Below are 12,360 nucleotides of genomic sequence, written 5' to 3'. Positions count from 1 at the left end.
ATCTGTAAAAATGGGACATCGTGGATTAAATAAATGATGTTGCACAGAGAAAAAAAACTGTTTGAGATTTGAATCAACTTTATTGGCCTTGTACAGTGACAAATACAAAGTCCATGATGCCAATTCTCTGCAGTTTTAACAGACTAAAATAAAAGATATAGAGAGGGAAAATGAGTGTAAGATAGACTGTACATGTCTTCAATTTAACAAAGAGCAGAAGAATTTAATCTACCCAATGATAAGTGCAAGTTAGGCAAAAGTGCACTGCAGCACAAAGACTGCTGTTTTAAGACTTCAAAAGCTGGATTTCTGAGTAGGAATTTGCCATGCATTAGGATTTAGGTGTTTGGACTGTTGGGCCTTAGACTTGATGATTTCTTTGTTGTAATTGAATTAAGGAACTTTTCTTTTTAAAGCATCACTAAAACATACTCTCAGGTGCTCAGACAAAATGCCAGAGGTCTGATTTGTTTAGAAGCCATATTTCAGATCGTCTTTACATTTTATTTGCTCATTGCACCTTTTATGTCATGAGAAGGAGGGCTAGAAACTGGTCTATCCAGGATTCCAGGCCACTCCAGTGTGAAAGTCTAGCTTTGAAAGAGATTATGAAAGCACACACAAACAAAACTGGAGTAAAACAAGTATGTGATTATATCAAAAAGAAAAAAATACTGTAAAATGATGTAACCTAATATGAATATCACTCCAAATGACTAAAAATCAGTGTTATAACCAGAATTATAGGCAAACAGAAATATGAGAAATAAAACAATAACCAACACCACAGAACTGAGACAAAAAAAAGTAGTCCATAGAAAACCATCCTAAAGCAGTGAGAAAAAAAAAAAACTACAAAGCCACAAAATGACCACAAACAGTAAACAACTAAAGCAAAGAAAATATGTACAATAGGATGACAATGACAATCAACTGAATAATGTGCAGTTGGAGGCACAAGACATCAAAAAACACCAGGGTGTCCTGATCCTTGTCAGATGTGCGAGGGCCTTTTGCAACCTTTCTGCCCAGGAGGTCTTTGTGCCCTGATCCGTCCATGCATATAAAAGCACTGTTATGTGCAAAGATGGAGAACAAATACAGCAAAAGCTTATGCAGCCAAAAGAGACCAACACATGTCAATAAAAGGATGTTATGCAGTAATATGCACAGGGTGGGCTGGCCTATTTAACACAGTGAATGGCTGATTTGCACATTATTCTGCAATTGTGCATTCTTTAGACTTCTCACTGATGTAACTGTTCCTTTAGCCTGGCATTTTCTCAGTGGACATGTCTGCAGGCTGTGATGGGATGTCGTGCGAGAGATTTAAAAAGGACAATCTGGACGTTTTCCTTGTTTAACAGGCTTCTCGTGTCTGAACGGCTGGTTATTTTCCACTTACGGAACTGTGGTGATTCCAGCCGTGAAAAACAAATGTGCTAGCGGGCTGTGGTATGGAAAGCAGGCAGGGCACAGTGGGGCTACACTGACATTTTCCCCACATGCAAAATCATGCAAAAGGTAAATACTGAGGCGGAGGGATACAAACACTATTGCAGAACATGGCCGTCACCTCCGTCATGTCCTCTCCCGAAGACCCGCCCCCTCAGCTGACTCCACCTTCTGATTGGACCACAAGTTCGCACGTCAGCTTCTCATTGGCTCCCCGGCGGGTCAATCGCCTGCTAATGTCACTGACGTCGGTCGTACAGTGGGTACGCTGTGTCGCCTGGGTGGACAGTATAGTTACTTCAACATTAAATGGACTAAAATGCCGCGGATCCGTGTAAATAAAGACGTCGCTTCAGAGCAGTTATTTAATGCTTCTTAACTCGACGCGGGTCACCTCTGGAGCAGGTGGCGGAAGGCCTATAGTCGGTGTTTATCAGCAATATTTCAGGGTAAGTGGAGTGATACATTTCCTTCCTGCGTCTTTTTTCCTCGCACGGGTCCAGGCTGTGCTTGCCTTGTTATTTTAATAAAGCGAAAAGTTATAGCTAAACAACACTCTTGGTTTACATAATACATGCTCGCAGCGTTCAGATGAACGCGAAATATCCGTACGGAGGTTAAAAGTAGTGCGTACTCCAGCTCTCCCAGTCGAGCTGCATGTAGAGAGTGAAGAAGGTAATGGCTGTCGGTCGGGCTCGTAACTAGAAAATTGTGAAATGGCCTGTTTGGAGTAACGCGAGCGCGTCTTTTTGCCCCACAACTCAGCCACGGGTTGTTGTGGGAGTACGCGTGGCTTGATTAAAAAATCAGGGCAGGTGATCTGGCGGCAGTGTCGGTGTCCAACATGTCAGATTGAGATCCTGGAGGGTACCTGTGTCTGCCGTCAGTGGGCCTGCTCAGTCTCCAGACTCCATCTGTCACCACGGCTGCAGGATACGCGCTTCGAGTCCTCATCCCACTTTATCTTCTCACATTCAAATCTCATTTTAGCAGGCATATCGCTTCCCTGTGCAGAATCTGACACTCTTGTAAGCTAACACAAGAAGGACACTCTACACATGAGGAAATTAGCTATTGTTCAAATCCCTTCATGCATTGTATCCAGTTTTTCTTTTCTTTTCTTTTTTTTTTTTTTGGAAAGAATAAAGTCATTTCCTGCTTGGCTTAGGCGCATACTATATGTGATATCAACACATAAAGGGAATATCAGTGTTGGCCCTAAACTAGATATCTGCTTTTCTGGCTGATTAAATGATTCTGTGATGCTTGGATATAAGATATTATGTGAATAAGTTTCATAACCTAAGTGACTGCTTTTGAAATAATGTCATTTGCCATGTAACTGGAAAGCCCGGCATTTTATATTTGGGGCATCGTTACAAAAATAAGTAATATTATGATGAATCCTCCACAAAACATAAATGCATGCATCTGTATTGGTGTTTCAATAAAAATACTGAATTATGCTTCATTCATATATAAAGTTTTTTTTAATAAAGATTTTCCCATAATTTACCTAATTAAAAAATGTTTTATACAAGCAAAAAATGTTCCAAACTACTATTGTTTTCCTCTTTACAATTTCTTCCTATAACCCACAATAAAATCAACCATACTTCTATGTTGAGAATTTAAAACATGCTTGGAAGTCTTTGTGGAGATTCAAATTTCACTCTTTATTGGTATTCATACATGCAACACTGCAGTGTACATTGGACATTTTCCAAAATCATATGATGAGTAGTATTAAAATGTAATTATAGAAAGATGGAAATGGTTAACTTTACAATGAACAATTTTCTTTGAGATTCACTTGTATCAGCAAAAACATCCCGTTTTGTCCATCCTTGATTTGTTTTATTTTAGTTTAAAAAAATGACGTCTAGATTTTTATCATAACAAGATTTTTTGAATGTGAACCTTAGTGGGATTTTTGCTTTCAAAAGTATTTTTGTGTTATGTGTGAAAAGCAAATGTTTATTTTATTTTATAGCCTATTTGCGAATCATGTATAACAAATCTGTTACTATTTTATCTTGAATATTATTAGTAATAAAATATTGGAGAGGTATCAAATTGCTAGAAAGTAGATCTAAATTTTGGGTTAGTTCTTTACCGCTTCATGGAGTCTGTTTTGTCATGTCACAAGGGTATTAAAGTGTATTTACCCGTATTCCCTGACTATCGTTATCCCACAAACAGAAAATGGGGCAGTGATCATGGTTGTATGTGTTAAGTGGCTGGCCTGTGCACCTCTGGTTTTTCTTCGCCCTCCCAGGATTGATAACCAGAGCTGCTGGGCAGAAGTAGGCCAGTTTGACAGGGTGATCCACCGCTGTGTGGCGTCCCGGCAGATAGATTCACCCCAACATCTGTAGGCAGTGCCGTACCACTGATCTGCAGCGCAGATTTCACCAGTGGTTGCTCTGCACCAGATTTTCTGTTGTAATGGGTCATATGTGCTTTGGATGGAGCATTAAAAGACTTTCTTTTTTTGGAATTTCAAAGCAACGCCATTTCATTTGAATTGCAGAATCTCCCAAGTCATATTGCTCTACTGGCCTTACAGCAGAATCATCATATTGGTTGGCCAAAGTCGTTGTTATCACAAAAGAAAGTATTTATTAAAATGCTAGAAATAATATTTATCTCCAAGCATGCCGCCTCAGTGGTCGGATTTGAGCTGACAAAGCTGGGAATGGAAGCCAAGACGAACAGAATTATGCAGGTTTTCCACAGCAACGGTTTCTGAAGACCGTATTAATTTCTTGAAATGTTAGCATTATTTGAGCTGTGGGAATTCCAACGATTGTGTCTTTTGACAGATGATTTCCAACGAGACGAACAAACAATTGAAGAAATCTTGATAAATGGTGTTTATTTTGTAGCACTGGCCAACCTCATTTGATCTTAATAACGTGGTCTTTCCCAAACACAGGCAAGAGAAATTGTTAATATGTTTTTTTTAAATACTCTAAAGTACAGTTCTAAAGCAGATGGTAGCTGAAGCCTGCCCCATTCCTCTTTTGTTATTGAAATACTGAAGGCTTGCTGAGAAAATTGCTAATATTTACCCTTTTTTCAAATTACGAATTAAGTTTTCTTTGGGCTGTGTCAGTAATTGCAACCATATTTTCTGAAAACATTTTAAGAAAACAGCTCATTCATTTGCTTTTTGTTGTGGAAAGTTTTCAGTAACAGTGATACTCGTGTTCTGTGAGGTGTTTCTTCAATAAGATTCATTTCTCTGTTGGCAGATTTTTCATAACTTCTCTTGGTTTTTGTCACATAAATCAGGAACGGTAAGACTTCACAGCATCTGAATACAATCTTTGCAGCTTGTTTCATGGTGTTTACTTTGCAGGAATACACAAAGAAAATCATCTGGGTGCAGGAAATGTTTATGTACACATTTCAGCTTTGAGATAAGCAGCATAAGCATGTTCTTATTAAGAGGAAACGTTTGAAACTTTGATCACGTTGTTCACCTTTCTGTTGGGTGTTGTTTCAGATGGACAGCTTCTGGTGCCGAAAAAACTGTAATTAATTGAAGAGTCAATTGACACAAGCATCTGTCAAGACAAATTTCAGGAAAATATGGCATCAAACACTCTAATTCTCCTCCATGGATGTGATGGTTGCTTAATTTCTTTGTTGGTGGATTTTTAACTAAATGGCTTCGTGTTTGGATATATTAATGCCTTTCCGAAGTCCACTTTGAACTGATTTCACCTTTATCCTACAGCCTATTTTCAAAATTACAGTGAGAATAGAAATATTCCAAACTCTGCTTGTATTGCCTGCAGGCGAGCTATTAGTCTTAAAGGGAGCCGTGTGTAGCTTCATCTTCTCAGGTGTCCAATTGATGCAGTTTCCTGACACTCTTTGAGCATAAATTCTTATTGTCCACCTTTGGAGATTGAGTCAGGAAGGTTGTTGAGAGTCCAAAACCCTCGTCTGAGAGCTGTGGATGGGCAAAACCCTGCTGCAAGTAATGTTTGAGGCACCAAGCATTTATCTCAGGGCTCTGGCACATTTCATTGGCTACTGCATAATCCGCTAAAGGTCACTGCCACTAATTACACTACTCCAAAACAGACAGATGCATACCCTGAGCTTGATTGCGCTCTCCTCCGTCAGAAGAATATTCAGAGGTTGCGTAACCACTACTTGGGTGATTCAAAAACATATGCGTTGCTCATATGGTTTTTATCAGAGTGACAGAGTGCCCTCCTTACGGTAATGAAGCAAACCTGCTCCCTCTGTAAGTCAGTCATCTGCTGCCGGTATACTGGTTTTATGCTGTCTTCCAGTGTATGTTTAGACTGACTTATAAACTATGTCTTTTCTGCCTCGTTGGTCACTCGTATGTTGCCGTGCGTGTTTGACTCGGCCGGATCCGGGGCTGAACTGCAACCGAGCAGCGACCTCGTTATCTTGGTGTCCAATCAGTCCTCCGGCCAGCTCCTAATTGAGCCATCAGCGCCTTAAGGGGGAAGAGGAGGGATGAACGTGTCAATTACAGTAATGAGGGGGCAGCCATGCAGAGTGCAGTCAGGGAGAGAGGGAGGCCAGACAGAAGCCTCGCAGTGCAGCCCGTTGCAGACACTGGCAAACTTAGTGGAGTCAGAAGGGAAGAGCTTTGTTTTTTTTTTCAAATAATCATTTGTCCCTCTAGCTGTAGGGTATTTCTCCATGTTGTGCTGTGGTGACTGTTGTAGCGCTGGCGCTCTACAGTTACAGCCAATGAGTGAGCTATGTTGACACTCAGCGGTGCCATGGAAAGCTATGGAGGTATGAAAAGCTCCACCTTTGCACATTGTTAGTTTGGTGTCATTGTTGAATCGTTGGAAAATGTCAATAATCATTTGACAGTATTAAAGATGAGTGTAGGATCTCTTCAGATTGGCTTCGAGAGCAAATTGCTTAACTCATGTTATCAGAGAACTGTTGTGGTGTTTTTAACTTGAACCTTCCTGTATGAAGTTGTTGTAAAACTTTGTAAATGTTCCAGTATTGCTTTTGGAGTCTCATAACAGCATTCTGCATCGTAAGATGACATTTACCAATAAAAGTCTAATAGAGCTCTTCTCGCACGTCAGTTCCCACAGCTGACCTTCATGTGACATCTTCAAAGGCTGTCAAGTTGTCAATTTGGGTTAATGGCAGCAGTGGTGAAGCCAGAACAGTTAATTGGATAGTTAACTGAGAAGTCATCTACTGTTTTGGTCAGATTTAACAAAGGTCTCTGTGTAGGAAATGGAGAAATATCTACTCTGCACATGTACGTACTTTGACTTTGAACTAAAAGTGAATGCAGCCACGGAGTGTGTGTTCTTTCAAGGTCAAGGTTGGTTGTTTGAGCAAGCCACCTAACCTCAACTTGCTCCCTGCAGTGAACATGCAACCTTCACGGCAGTCAATATTGCTGTGTACAAATAAGCGTAACTCACTTTCCACTGATTGGTTCTATTGAACCATTCACGTATTGATTTTAAAACCACTCCAAGAGTTAAGTTGCCACCTAAGACCTCACAGTGAACCTGGGACTTAATGTGTTGGCTTTGTTTGTAAGACCATATAACGAATTAGATGTGCGGTGACTCAAATTATCAAAAAATATCAAAAATAAGAATAATAATCATTTTGAATGTTCTCTTGAAGAGTGGCTTACATTATTTGAGTTTGAACAGATTGAATAACTGTTGATCAAAAATTTAACTTTGATGTTTAGTGATAATTGTTATTATCACAGCAATCTGCCACCAATGATCGACTGACTTCACGGAGGCTCTTCTTTGAAGCAACCTGCGTCATTTGCGACGTCTTAACTCCAGATGATGACTGAGAGTGTGAAAACTACGGCTGCTGTTTGTGATCGCTCCGCTGGCGGGGGTCGACCTGCGTTGGCAGGCAGCCATGCCACAGCTGAACTCAGAACTTTGCCATAGGTAGAAGTCCCTGCAAACATTTTATGTGAAGTTTCGTGAATCCAGAGATGCTTCAACGCAAGTGAAAAAGAAAAAAAGAAAAAAAAAAACCCTGGCCTGCGGTGAATAAACAAGTGCGATAGTGAGGATGTCGTGTAGAGCTGACACCTGGTCTGCTCAGTCAGATTAGTATTGGTGTCGATACCAATACAGCACATCACATATGGACATCTCTAGAAATCAGTCAGCCAGCAAGCAGAAAATGTATGACAGGATATAAAGACCAGCTGCTGCTGCTGCTGCTGCTGCAGGTGTTCATAGTACGAGCGCAAAATTTACCGAGAAGAATGAAGAATGAGAGGGGCAGAGGCATTCATACGATCGATACGTCATGTAGCTGTCCATATGTGCAGTCGGAGAATCATCCCAGCAATCATTAGAGGTGAAGCTAATCTGCCGGAGCGCTAACATCTTCTGATGAATTCTCAAGCTGGACGCGTGTTGAAATGTGGCTCACGGAGGCCCCATGTGCACTCCAGTGGCGGTTTTCAATTTTTCCGTCTGGCCTAACAACAATCCCACAGGAAAGCAGAAACGTGGAGGGTGAAGACTGGAGGGAGACGGTAACGCCTGCGTGGAGGAAGGAGATGGGTTTGAGGTGAATAGCGGTTAGAGTGGTTGGAGCGGTTTTGACTTTTCGTTTAGTTTTTACTGTGAATGTTTAGCTTTGGTTCAGTATGTAGTTGGCGCTTTGTCATTCCTAAATTAAATTAAATACAGCTTGTTCACTTCTATCCCCATGGAAGCTGTGAATGCTGAAGAAAGCACCATGTTCTCCTTTGTTTAACTCATCCTGTATCACACCAAACCAAACACAAATGTCATGTATTACAAATGACAAATTAAAAGATGTTTCTCTGTATGCAACTTCAAAAAAATCAAATGAGAAATGACAAAGATTGAACTGCTTTACTTCTGACCAATGGAATCATATAATACTTGCTCTATTTGAGGATTTTTCATTATTTATAATTGGTTTTCATTCAAGGTAATATTTTTTAACAGGGTGAAAGATTTTTTTTTTCTTTTCTGTTTTTTTAGAAAGTGTTAAAGTCACGTCCAAATCTTTCTTTAACATCATGACGCAGAACAATAGATTTATAATTACAATTATTTTAGCCTGGTTTGGACTTGAATAGACACTTATCAGCTCCTGGCATTATGGCCTAGTATTAATGTTATGCATTCTATTGATGCTACATGGTGTAATATTGTGTAATAAATCTCTGGAGGTGTGATCAGCTTTAAGGCCTGTTGGTTGCAGTGCGCCCCCTCCATAGATCCATGCTCATCAGCTAGCTGTAGCTGGTCATGACCTTGTCTCAGGTTCACCTCCTTTCCTTTCTGGTGCCACTTTTGATGAATACTGACCGCAGCAGACTATGGACACTTCACAAAAGCTTTTGGAGATGTTCTGACCCAGTTGTTAGATTTTACAATTTGGCCTGTGTCAAAACTTCACAAATTCTCACGTTCAGCATTATTTAGGTCACCGATCAATAGTCTCAATGTAATGGCTGATTGGTGTACATAGGGATGCGGAATTAAAGATGTCAAAAGTACTGGTGAATACTATCGCTGAACACTGCCGCAGAAGCTAAAGGTCACAAAAAGAAGCAGGAAAATCTCTTATGTGGGGTTTTTCTGTTGTTCTGTGAATTAATCCATAATGAAACATGGGAGTCCTCTTGTGTGCTGGAGTGCCTGATTTAATGCAGCAGACCAGCTCTCCTGAATGCAAAGCATCGGCACGGCACCAGGCTGTGTTTAATGAAATGTTGTGATTAATATATGACTCGCTGAGCAACCCAGCTGTGAAGGTAAATCACAGCTGTAGATATCTTAAAAGCTCTCACCGCAGGCAGGATAAAATGCAGCTGTATCCATGACCTAATGAATTATAACACCTAAACATGATGCTGCTGTCTGTATGGTGCTCTCTAAATATTTATCAGCGAGACAGCTAATATGTTAAACTGGAATAACTTCATGTCAATACATCCGTTAAGCCAGCGTAGAGGGCGGACGCTTTCTTCAGCCTCAAATCTGTCTGTTTGTGTGAGGAGCGGCTCAGAGATTTGAGCTACAGCAGAGTTCTCAAGGATTTCCTATTCATCCATTCTCCACTGTTCTCATTTATTTATTCATGGCTATCAGGCCTTCATACAAATGGTAATGACAATTTCAAGGTATGCCCGACATAAAGACTCCCCGGCAGTGATTCAGAGCGCACAAAGACGGAGAGCCCACATGTTCAAGGTCAACAGTGCAGCCGACAAAGAATTTCTTATGTTTCTGAGACAAACTTTAGCTTCTCATACAGAAAATATCATGATATTGATCTTGAGGTGAAATGTCTTGATTCACCACCTCGATCAATGCAGTTCTCCGAGCCTTGTGAAGCCGCCGTGACTGGTACTTTTTCCCACTGAATCAGCTATTAAAGGTCTTCGAGCTGCCCACTGACTTTCTTTTTCACGCCGGCCCCCTCTGACTTCCCTTCAAAGTGAAACGACATTGATTGTTTCAGCGCTGGCCACCGAGTGGCCCTAAAGAGGGCCGAGGCATCACGCGTGTGGGGGGGGGAAAAAAATGCTGACCGTTTTCTTGTTTATCCTGATGACTCACATGTTAAAGTGCTTAGCTCTGTGCAAGGCGGCAATAAATCAGCTTTAACATTGATTATTCCATTTAATTGATCCGTCTGGCATGAATTTACCCAGAAGGATAGGATATTGTCTTTGTTATATTGTAAGTCACCGATTGATGGAAGAAACATTGTGCTTGCTTGAATTTTTCTTCCACTTTATGGCTGTTATGTAACTTTTGACGCTGTAGGAACTTGACAGGGCGGTTGTTCAACGGCAATCGCACTTTAAAGGCAGGAAAATTCTCAAATGTACTTGACATGAACATATCAATGATTGACCCTGTTGTCAACATGAGTGATATCAAAGTCCATTAATCAGCTCACGTTTTAGCTGTCAGGCTTTATTCTCATGTCTCTACCTTCAACCATCCATCTTCTTTACCACTTTATCCTTTCTGAGGTTGAGGGGTCCATAACAGGGCAAACCACTGTGATCCAATACACATGTAAAATGTCTCTTAAAAGGGAAAATAATTCGAACCTTTGATAGGGAACTCATTGAAATACTTGGGGAATAATTATGTGTTGCAAAGTTATATTTTGAGACTTTATTTACTTTTGAGACTGAAACACTTTTGTGTATCATTCATATCATTCATATAGGATACATTTTTAATTAAAAAGAAAGGTGTGAAAATCATTTCTTACACATTAGTTATGCATTTCTGTCTTTAAAAACTTAATTTTTCAGTTCATGTTCTGACTAAAATTAACCATTGAAATGGTATTACCGTATTAGTGAAATGTCAATAATAATACATGACACCAGCCTCCTCATCCTCACTGTTTCAATGTTTGTAGCAGATAACAATTTAAAGAAGTGGGTACGAGCTGGTGACAGTTAGATAGACTGAGCATTCACACCATGTTTTTCTCAGAGAATAAATTATTTAAATGTACAATATGTACAATTTAGTCCTTGCCATTTCACTTTGTCTTTGTTCCAGCTTATGAGGTATGAAACTCAGTTATATTTATACTTCAAGATGTTCGTTTTTATTTGTTGTTTTCAATCAGAATATGGATTGGAGATGCTGAATTTGAAACAGCAGTGCAGTAGTTACCATTCTTTCCCTGGTTTGAGCTTTGTGTGTGGAGTTTGTGTGTTGTCTCCATGCTGGTTAGCTTGTGACTGTCTTTTTGCGTTTGATCTTTCCAGTGTGGAGCTGGATGTCATCGGAGAGGTCACATTGCATTATTTACCTCAATGTGATATCTATATAAAAATATATTGAACTCAACATCTTTTGCTCAAAATTTAAAATGAATTCTGAAATGGCAGTTTCATGCGTACCTCTGAAGTACTCTCAATAATAAACAGGCAAAAGAATTGACTTGAGACAAACTCCTTAGTTGTCAAACATCTGTATTGTGGCCATTTGTGTTCAGATCATGTCGAGCCTGGCACTCCCACAGTGACTGAACTTTTGTTTTTTAGAATGTTGAACACCAAAAAACACAAAACAAAAACATGTACGGATTGTTCTTACAGTCATGATCACTGAACATAAAGAAAGGTCTTTCAAGCTCACTTTATTCAACCGGTCAGTTTTGTTAAAGTTCAAATCTTATTACTGAAGACAAATCTAGTAGACCAGTGATACCTAACTATGAGCCTGCAAGAGAAACTACTTCAGTTCGTTACGTTAGCCACATGATGGCTCATTAATAGGGGTGTAGCGAAATGCTAAACAAATGAAACGATGTACTTTTATTTCGTGCGTCTTTCAAGAGAGAAAAAGTGTTAAAAGAACAACCGTTTTCACAGCCAAACAGGCCACCAGCTGCAACACCGCCTCCAATCTGCCCAATTTCTCCGTGTCAACATTAGTGCTCCCACCTGGTATCAACATCATAGTTATTGTTGACTTCCTGAAAAACAAAATAACCCCACTCTTCCTCTTGGCTGTTTGGCCATTATCCTTCTGTTTCAGCGAATCCCGGTGTCTTTTGTGCTGCTCACGCTTTTGAGTTAAACAGCGCGTCTCCAGTGAAGCATAGTGCACCGTCATCTGGATCGCATGAAACCTTTTCTTCTTACTACAGACGCCGAGTGTGCCGAGGCCACGGAGACAGACGGTTTAAAGGCACTCGAGTGTTTACAGGGTACTGCTATCTGTGTGCCCGTGGATGGTTTTATTCCATAAACACACCCAGCACCCACTAGTGGTCGGACGGCATTTCTAGATTGTCTTTGTCGCCAGAACGTCACTGTCTCAACGCAAAAACGTTTCAGAGAGGACAGACATCTTCACAGATCAAATA

The 12,360-nt window shown here is 40.3% G+C and overlaps 1 protein-coding gene across 8 annotated transcripts in view; it reads left to right on the top strand.

The window, feature by feature from the left end:
- The first annotated feature begins 1,701 nt into the window (after positions 1–1,701).
- Positions 1,702–12,360, top strand: part of LOC115409924 (myocyte-specific enhancer factor 2D homolog) — a 32,760-nt gene continuing 22,101 nt past the window's right edge. For all 8 annotated transcript variants that reach the window (XM_030121269.1, XM_030121270.1, XM_030121264.1 and 5 more), the window contains exon 1: positions 1,702–1,904. The gene's annotated coding sequence lies outside the window, so the exon portion shown is untranslated. The remainder of the gene's footprint in view (positions 1,905–12,360) is intronic.

Source organism: Salarias fasciatus, chromosome 22 (genome assembly GCF_902148845.1).
Source record: "Salarias fasciatus chromosome 22, fSalaFa1.1, whole genome shotgun sequence".
In the NCBI taxonomy this organism is placed as follows: Eukaryota; Metazoa; Chordata; class Actinopteri; order Blenniiformes; family Blenniidae; genus Salarias; species Salarias fasciatus.
This window is presented reverse-complemented; position numbering and strand designations above follow the sequence as displayed.